This window comes from Solanum tuberosum, unplaced genomic scaffold (assembly GCF_000226075.1).
Source record: "Solanum tuberosum cultivar DM 1-3 516 R44 unplaced genomic scaffold, SolTub_3.0 scf00873, whole genome shotgun sequence".
In the NCBI taxonomy this organism is placed as follows: domain Eukaryota; kingdom Viridiplantae; phylum Streptophyta; class Magnoliopsida; order Solanales; family Solanaceae; genus Solanum; species Solanum tuberosum.
The window spans coordinates 29,165-39,712 of NW_006239848.1; the positions used below are offsets into that span (position 1 = coordinate 29,165).

Below are 10,548 nucleotides of genomic sequence, written 5' to 3' on the forward strand. Positions count from 1 at the left end.
TCTTCTTTAGAAGTGACATGTCATTGTGGTCTATTATTTGGGGGTTGTTTGACTCTTGGCTTCCTTATTTTAGATTTTCTTAAATAATTCTAATGGCAATCGAATTATGTCTCGTTTGTTAGTCAATCGAATGCTAATTTCATCTTTATTTTTATTTTTTTTGTATGAACCCTCTCCGAGTCCGCAATGGATTTCTTTTCCCTCGCATTCTCGAATTGAGCCATAGAGGCTCAAATCTCTTTCGTCATTAAGTCAGCCAGATTACCGGGCGTACAGGGCAGAACGCGAAATATAGGGGCTGGAAATTAAATCTACAGATTCTGGAAAGCTGAAAAAACAGCTTGATACAACCTTTATACACTGTTATACGGTCCAGCCCAACAAATACGGGATTAAAAATAAAAATACAGGTAAAAAACGCAGGAATACATGGCTGAGACGAAATACAAGTGTTCGGAAGCAAGATATACACGAAAAACACCTATACACACGCCGATATACACTGATATACAGTCAGTGTATACAAAAACGGGATTGGGTTAAAACCCAAAAAACTTGTAGCGAAATTGGCCCAAAAAGGAGCCCAATTTCATTCTCTTTTACTCTCCTAATTATTTTGATTACGTATGACTAACTTCATTTATCTCTAACCTTAATTTATTATTAACTTAATTAGATCCCCCAAAAAGACGAGCTATTTCTATGTGTGGTTTTGTTTCTAACAAATCTCATTTTATCAACTTTGTATTGTCATTTATAATCTTTAGTCAAAACTTTTTTTTTCTTCTTTTATTTTATTAGTTTAAAATGTTTTTTTTTTTTATAAATCGAAAATGACTCAAATAAAAACCAACTAATTTAGTCTCAATTCTAATTACTTGTTTCTAACTCAAAATTCTCAATCAAGGTTCCATTTTCTAAAAAATAAAAAAAAAATAAAAAATTGCTATTTGTTTAACCATTTTCTCAAAGTTAATTTAATAATGTAAATTATTATTATAAAACTTGCTTAGTCATTTTCTCAAGAAGGTTAGCCAAAACTTTTATTCTTCAATTAATTTAAAATGGTTTTCATGCTTTAGCGTATTGAATTGGTTTATGTTATTTCAAAATGAATTAAATAAATTCAAATTAATCTAGTTTTATTAATATTCTAATCACTTATATTTTAAGTCAAATATTTCATTTTGGATCCCTTTTCTCTAAAAATTAAAATAAAATGAATGTGTTATTTATTTAACTTTTTTTTAAGTTAACCAAATATTGTAAGTTATTCTTCTTATGTTAAATCACTTTTTTTCTAAAATTAGTCAAAAAATATATATTTTAAGTCAAGTCGCAGGTCAACCGCATGTTAGCGGGCACTTCGAATGCTTAAACCCTTCTCGAAGTGTAAATTGAACCCCGAACCCTCTTTGGTATTTTCAAATGATTTTTTCTGTTTAAATCTTTGAAAATTATAAGTTTTCTTAATTTCTTTAAAAAATTAAGTGGCGACTCTTTCTAAGTATTTTTCTCAAAGTGTTTTATACTTAGAACATTTCAAGAAAGTGATTTTTCTAGAGATAGTCAAATTACGACACAACAATATTCATAAATAGATCAAATCCAAATCATTTTAATAAGAGAAATACGCCACTAACTGCCCTTGAATTATGTAAATCAAGTCCAAATCATCCTAGTTCACTTGAATTATGTAGATCAAATCCAAATCATTCTGGTTCGAGAAATACGCCACAAACAGCCCTCGAATCATGAATAAATATCTTATGAGAGAAGAATCAAGAGAGAAACATAATTGTACCCGCATTGATTTATCTATAAAATATTCATGTTTCTTCAATAAAAAGAATCAGTTTAATTTTACTTTTAATTATATTTCTCTATTTAAGTTCAACTCATATAGTTAGACATATTATCATCATATCAAATAAAAATAATACTAATCACAAATTCCATGTGATGGAAATCTTAATAGCTTAGTTCATTATCTACCTGAACTTTCACTTATTCATCAATTTTCCACATTATAGTCGTCTTTTCTATTTCCTGTTTTCCTAAAAAAAAAAAAAAAAAAAGATCTGTGAGATATCCAGATGTATACCAGACGAAAGTGTGGTTCTAATTAAATTTCTGGTTTGCGGTTGGGTCCAACTAGAATTGGAAATTATACACCAAAGAGACATAAAATTTTAGGTGATGAGTTGACAAAATTAAATCACGTGTTCTTAGACATTATTACATCATTTCACTTTCGTAATAATGAAATATCATTTGCAAATTAATCAAGTTTGGTTTACAATTTTTATCCATTATTTCGGCTAAAATTTGAAACAGAGAATATTAAGTTGATTGGAATTAGGACGGTGTATTAGTTGGTTTGGTTTTATTTTAAAATTTATTAGCTCGACTTATCGATTTTCAATTTTGTAGGCATGCTAAACCTTTATAGATCCATTAAAATATTGACTTATTGATTATAGATTCATCAAATTGATCATTATCGGTTCGATTATCGATTTAATCGTTAAGATTTGACACTAAAAGAAATCATTAAAAATCATTTAGAAACAAGGTAACAAATCATATATGAACCAATATGCACATGAGTTGATAGATTGTATCTTTCTCAAAATCAAACACTAAAACATTGTTAAAATAACAGAGAGTTTGAGACCGCCAGTAAAAAAAAAAACTAAACCCTAATAAGTCAAGGACTTAATTTATACCCCAAATGATGTAAATATAATAATTAATTTATTATCGATTAATCTGTTGATAAAAAAACCTCAAATCATTAATATTTAGGATACCTAAACTTGATACATTTTATTTAGTAAATACCTATTTAAATTATTGTTGGTGCTAATAGATTATCCCATAGTATTTGGGTACGTAGCATATTTTTAGTGAAATGTGATGTACTCATCACTACGCAGATGGTTTTTGTCTACCGTAACATTTTTTAGTAGTAAAATACAATTTTTTGCCTATTTAAAATTTAAATTCATTAACTTTTTGAGTATTTCTCTGTCCACTTGCTTTTCTAAAGTCAATTTGATTAATTTTCAAAGTTAAATTAGTTGACATTAATTCGATATTTTTTAAACAAAAAATTTAGATATTCAAAAACTATATGAAAAAGACTATAAATTACAAATTTTTAAATATTGTTATGATGAAAAACTACATCGTAAAAGGTTAGTCAAAGTTTTTATAGGTCGACTCTAAAAAAGGAAACTATGACAATTAAAAGTGGACGGAGGTAATAATATTTTCTAGCCAAATTTGTGAAGAAGTATGTTTGGAAATTGGAGCTCCACTATTAAGGCTAATTTATTTTTTCAGCCACACACAACGGAGTTTCACTCAATTTCATTTTTAATTATTTGACCGGAGAAAAAAAGAACATATATACACAATTGAACCATATCATTATTGCAATTAAAGATAAAATAAAAGGAAAGACACATGATTGGAAGTTTTTGTATAAAAGTAGTAAAGTTGTAGGAAGTTTTTTCTTACATCACTTTTCATCAACCTTGATGCCCAAAATAGAATGTACCCACAAGCAAGTATATATTTGTAAATTTCTTTAAACACATATGATATTTGTCATTGAAAATAGTTAAGGACTGTAGATTGTGGAAGATATAGCAGAATTGTGCACCTGCTAAGGAAAATGACATGTGGAAAATTTGTTAGGAGGAATTGTCCATAAGTCACTTTTGGTTGGCTCATCTTTTTGATTTTTCAATTCAATTCACTAAGGTACATTATAAATAGGCTATCCTAATAGCACAACTTAAAGCCACAAATTAAACTTGAAAAAAGAAGCAATGACTACTTCTTCCCCTAATAAGTCTCGTCCCTTGGCTAATTTTCACTCAACTGTTTGGGGATATCATTTCCTTTCTTACACTCCTCAACTCACCGTCAGTAACACACATTTAATTTGTTTAATGTCCTTATTGTCATTTATACATTTTATTTTTCTATCTTAATTGATGTCTAAATATTAAAACGAGGCATTTAAGATGTAACATAACATATGATTAATTAACATTTTTTGAATGCAGGAAATTACTAATCAAGAAAAAGTTGAAGTAGATGAGTACAAAGAAACAATCAGGAAAATGTTGGTGGAAGCTCCTGATGCTAGTGAGCAAAAACTTGTGTTGATAGACACAATTCAACGATTGGGAGTGGCATATCATTTCGATAATGAAATTGAAACATCCATTCAAAACATTTTTGATGCGTCCCAACAGAATGATGACAACCTTCACGTTGTTTCTCTTAGTTTTCGACTTGTGAGGCAACAAGGACATTACATATCTTCTGGTAAATGCATATATTACTTTTCTTTATTACGTAAAATTTTAATGGACTAATTGAAGGTTAGATTTCTTACTTACTAACAATGAACATGATGTTTAACCAGATGTCTTCAAGAAATTCACCGAACAAGATGGAAAATTCAAGGAAACCCTTACTAATGATGTCCAAGGATTATTAAGTCTGTATGAAGCATCACATTTGAGAGTACGCGATGAGGAGATTCTTGAAGAAGCTCTTACCTTTACCACTACTCATCTCGAGTTTATAGTCTCCAACTTGAGCAATAATAACTCTCTTAAGGTTGAAGTAACTGAAGCCTTAAGTCAGCCTATTCGCATGACTTTACCAAGGATGGGAGCAAGAAAATACATATCCATTTATGAAAATAATGATGCACACAACCATTTGCTTTTGAAATTTGCTAAATTGGATTTTAACATGCTCCAAAAGTTCCACCAAAGAGAACTTAGTGAGCTTACAAGGTAGGATAATTTGGTCTATATATCTTCTTTAATTAGGTGAATAATGGTAATTTGGAATAAAACTGAAATGCATGCAACGAAATCGTTGTTCTTGTGATGTAGGTGGTGGAAAGATTTGAATTTTGCAAATAAGTATCCATATGCAAGAGACAGATTGGTTGAGTGTTACTTTTGGATATTAGGAGTGTATTTTGAACCAAAGTATAGTCATGCTAGAAAAATGCTAACAAAAGTACTCAAGGTGACCTCAATCCTTGATGACACTTTTGATGCTTATGCAACCTATGACGAACTTGTGACTTTCACTGATGCAATCCAGAGGTAAAACATAAAAAAATCACAAGTAAAATAATCTTTTAATTTGATCCCTCACTAATGAATATGAGAAAGTAAATATGTTTTCCTATTGTTATTATTATGAAATGTATATATATATATATACACACAAAAGGTGTAAGAGTTAATTAGCTTGTGATTTTGATATATTAGATGGGATACTAATGCAATCGATTCAATACCGCCATATATGAGACCTGCTTATCAAGCCCTTCTAGACATTTACAGTGAAATGGAACAAGTGTTGTTCAAAGAAGGTAAATTGGACTGTGTATACTATGCAAAATATGAGGTAATATTCTTGTTCACCTAACCCACATAAATATATCAATTAAGGAAACGTTATCATTCCAAAAGATACTAGCTAGTACTAATTGTCTAGATTAAATTACTTGTTATTGTTTTTAGATGAAAAAGTTGGTGAGAGCCTATTTTAAGGAAGCCCAATGGTTAAATGATGCTAACTATATTCCAAAATATGAGGAGCACATGGAGAATTCACTTGTAAGTGCTGCCTATATGATGGGATCAACAACTTCCTTGATCGGTATGGAGGAATTTATATCCAAAGAGACTTTTGAATGGTTGATGAATGAGCATTTGATAGTTCGAGCTTCCTCATTGATTAGCAGAGCAATGGATGATATTGTTGGACATGAAGTAAGTACAACAATAAGTATATACGTAATGATTACTGATATCTGAAATAGTAATTAATTAAGATTCAAACTTTCATTAAATCTAAATAAATGAAGCTTAATAGTGACTTGACTTATCAAAAAATAAATAAATACTTTTTCATGTTTCACTTTGTGTGAGGGCCAAACTAACTACTCTCTGGTGTGAATTTTATTAGAAAATCTTTAAGAAAAAAAAACTATAAATCACAACAATCTATAGTTCAACATATTACAAAAGTTTCTATATTTTATAAAAATAATTAAAAGATAAAGAAAGAAAAGAAATAGTCCTAGTTGCTTAAAGAACATACGATGTTGAATAGTTTGGATTTGCTTCAAATATATCTGCATATGATACAGAAGGAACACATATTGTATGTATTTGATTAATTACTTCAAATTCTTAAAAGTTAGCTAAGAAGCCTACAATATAATATCAAAAAATGTTTAAAATGTGTTATCATATATAAAGAATTACAGATGATATTGAAATCTATTAATTTCAAGTAGGTTGAACAAGAAAGAGGACATGTAGCTTCAATTATTGAATGTTACATGAAAGAATATGGAGCTTCAAAGCAAGAGGCTTACACTAAATTCCAGAAAGAGGTCACCAATGCATGGAAGGACATAAACAAAGAATTCTTCCGTCCAACTGAAGTACCAATGTTTGTCCTTGAACGAGTTCTAAATTTGCACGTGTGATAGACACATTATATAAAGAGGAAGATGGATACACAAACGCCAAAGGCAAACTTAAAAACATGATTAACTCGATACTGACTGAATTTGTCAAAATATAAATATAATGATGAAATTGCACCTTCATCATTCAAATATTCAGAGCAAAATAAGGCATATACAATAAAATTGAAGACCTTTAATATGCTATTCATAATATATGAGCTGTTAATTCAAGGGGAATATTTGAAATAAATTTTAAAAAATCTACAACACTTGAGTTGGTTTGTCTTTTTTCTGTCATGTTCATTTTCAAAAAATATACAACACTTGAGTTGTATTAAATTCTGTTTTATTTCATTTCCAGCTTGTTTGGATGATTGGTAATTATCATCACTTTATAATGTATTGTAATCGTATTGTATTATTATCATAATAAAGTTTGAATAAATTATATTTTTATTACGATTCAATAACTTTTTTATTATTTAATTGGATTCATGTATTTTACTGTAATAATAATTATTAAGTTTACTAAAATCTCCATCGTTATTGTAAATATTAGATTCATTAATAGGAATTAGGATACAATCAAACTAAACAACAATTATAAAAAGAAAGTCAACAAATTAGAAACTAGATGTAGAGATTATCCATGCAAGAATAAAAAAAGGTCTTATAAATGGCTAATAAAATAAGTGACCTCATCATTATATATAAAATTTGAACATATATCTAAAACTCTTTTTTTTTAAAAATGTGTATACACTACATTTTGCTTTTGAAATTTGCTTGGATTTTAACATGCTGCAAAAGTTGCACCAAAGAGAGCTTAGTAAGCTTACAGATGGTGCCGGTAAAATTAGCCCATATTTTGATAATCCGTTCATATCTTAATGAATTGGGTGAATGATTTTTTTAGATGGATAAAATATGGGTATATACCCATATTTAACCCATAGAAATATGGGTATTCATAGGTAAACTATGGGTTAGCCTAATGGGTTAAACTTTCAACTTTTATTCACCCAAAATTCATGAACATTAAAAAAGTTGTAACTTCTCTTTTTCTTTTTTTTCTTTTCATGTTCTAATTATTCTTCTCTATAATTGAAGAGATAAAGTCTTTGACCGTCTAAAAAGGTATAAACTAGATTACATGTACATCTTTTGTTAATTATAATTATATTTTTTATTTGTTTAATTTTATACTTGGATAACAAATAATAGTGTAAAGTAAGCGAATCATGTATTAGTATTGATATTGCGTAAAGTTCCTCTAGCACTTTTTACTCCTAAAATGCAAATATTCATTTACTTTGAAATTAAAAATATTTTTTCCTTGTCATTACATAAATTTATTTTATATTGAAAAGTTATAGGAATTTTTTTTTACTTTGATGATACAATAAAATTAAATAAAGTATTTTCAACATTTTTCATCTAAAAAAAAACTAAAACATTTTATTCATGTTTAATTCTAAAATAAAGTGCTATTTGCTCATGAAAATATGTGTAAACTTGTATTTTACCCAACCCATTTTTACCATATGAAATATGAGCGGGTTGAATTATTACCCATTTTATATTGACCCATTTTCAACCCGCCCAAAATTTACTCAACCCGTCCATTTGCCACCACTACGCATACTTACATGTAGTAAATTATTTGATCTGTATAATTTTCTTTAATCAGATGAATAATGGTAATTTGAATTTAATAAAAATTCATTGATATTATAATAAAAATATCTTAGAGGCAATAAATATACATATTAATAAAGAAAATGCTAAATTTTTTACTGACATTAGTTAATTGTCATTAGATTGAATATCATTATAGACTTTTGGGCCATTTACAAAGAGTGTTAATTACTTCTAATTACACATTGGCAGAGACATTATTTCCATCAAAGGGGTTCAAAAAGATAAGTAAGCACACTAATAGTATTCAAGAGGGCTGGGACGGGTCAGATATGAATGGGGTGAATCAAATATGAATGGGACGGATAAAATATAAGCAACTAAATAAAATTCAACACCACCTCAACACAAACAATAAAATCGAGCAAGTATATGTTTGATATAATATTAAAATAAGTACGACAGAATGCATTTTAATTTTTTTTTAATTATGGGTCTAGTCTCTGACATTGTTGTATATATACGTTATTCAATTTTTGAAACTAACTAAGGAATACTTCCAAATCCGATCATATTGTAGTCAATAAAATTCGCGTCGAGAAAATAATTATCAAGATTAGAAAATATCGCGACAATCATATTTATTTATAAATTTTAAATGATTACACTCAGGTATTTAGTCTTACTTATTATTATATTATTCCTTCATCAAATATAAATTAAATGTTTGACTTAAAATTAGTAAAAGAAAATGTATTTTTTTAATTTTAATTACTGAAAACTTTAAAAAAGTTATGAAATTTACTTAATTTTATAAAATAGAAAAGAAATCTATTATTTAATTCTAGTAAAATATATAAATTCCAATATGTTTTCAAAGAAAAACAAATTTTCATTTATTTGGAAAATAAAAATGAAAATCGCATGATGAAACTATGGGAAAAAACGATACTACCCAGATTCGAACCTGGCGCTCACCTTGAACATTCTTGAATGCCCTTTATCACTGAATCAAACCTATATATATATATATAAATGATCCTATATATACAATGTAATTTGTCCAACAAAGGGAACCCCCTCGGGTCCATGTAGATCCGCCCCTGCTAATACATATTTACCGACAATTAAATTATTACTGTTAATTAATTTTATTTTTTAATTAAGTTTTATTTGGCCCACAGGCCGGCCCTACCCATATTTCTCAAGTCTTACAAATCAACAGACTTATTCAGGTCGAGCTAAAAAGCCCTTTTCTTAAATATGTTCCAAAAATCTTAGTGTAACACATCAAAAAATTTTAAGTTAAGACTCGAATCATTCTTCATTGGTGAACGAGATTTTACCGAGTGATTCTAAATTTTCTTAGGTGTTAAGGTCACTAGATGAAACACCTCAATTTCCAAAAAGAACTAAAGAGAAATTAGTTTAAGTCAGCCATTAGTTTTTAAGTTTTGGGTCAACTTCAAATGACCATATCTTTTAGCACATAAAGATTTATGTGGCACATGAGCTATCAAATTGAAGATCTTTGAGTCCTCTTTCCAACGTCGCCAAGTTTGTTAAATTCTGAGCTCGGATGAAGGAGTTATGCCTGTTTGAGTGCAGCCTCTCTAGTTAAGGCATTTCATCCGTTTTAGAAAAGGGTATTTTGGTCTTTTCCTTACCCCAATAGACCTACCAACATTTTTCCTCACCTAAGTTAAGCGTCTAATCAAACGTGACATTTCAAAACACTTAGGGTTTTAGAGCGAGGTTTCAAGAGGAGACAAAAGGGCTAAGTTCAAGCAGTCTTCAAGGCTTGTGGATTTCGTCAAGAACGATCGGTCTTTAATTTCCAGGTATGTGAGGTTTCCCATAGTGTTGGATTTGTTCATCCTCATGCAAAACTTGTGATTCTTTCATTAATTTGTTTATGAAATCGTTTATGTAAAGATTCTTGAAGAGTTCTTGAGTTTTAACCCTATTCTTTAACAATGGAGGTTTTGGAGTTCTTGAGGTGAGGGTTTTGTGAATGAGTGGTGTTTCTTATTATAATTTGAGTGAGATTTCAATGAATTTGTGTCAGGTTTATGAATCAAAGAGAGTTTGGAAGAAACCTGTCACGACCCGAGCCTACACCCTGGACGTGGCAGGCACTCGAGAACCATTGCTGATCCCCAAGCGAACCCTCATCCTGGCTGACTACAAGCGGAAGACTAACTCAAGCATACAAAGCTTAAAGAGTGAATAAAAATTCATGAAACTGAAATGAATACTCTGAATAAAAATAAATTATTCAACTTGCCATAAAATAGACAACTTAAGTCTTTAAAACATTTAACAAAATAAATGATACAGACTTCTCAAACTCTACTGTCTATCTATGAAGCCTCTAAATGACA

The 10,548-nt window shown here is 29.2% G+C and overlaps 1 pseudogene; it reads left to right on the forward strand.

Annotated features, from left to right (window-relative positions):
• Positions 1-3,823: 3,823 nt before the first annotated feature.
• Positions 3,824-6,749, forward strand: LOC102604621 ((E,E)-germacrene B synthase-like; annotated as a pseudogene).
• The last annotated feature ends 3,799 nt before the right edge of the window (positions 6,750-10,548 follow it).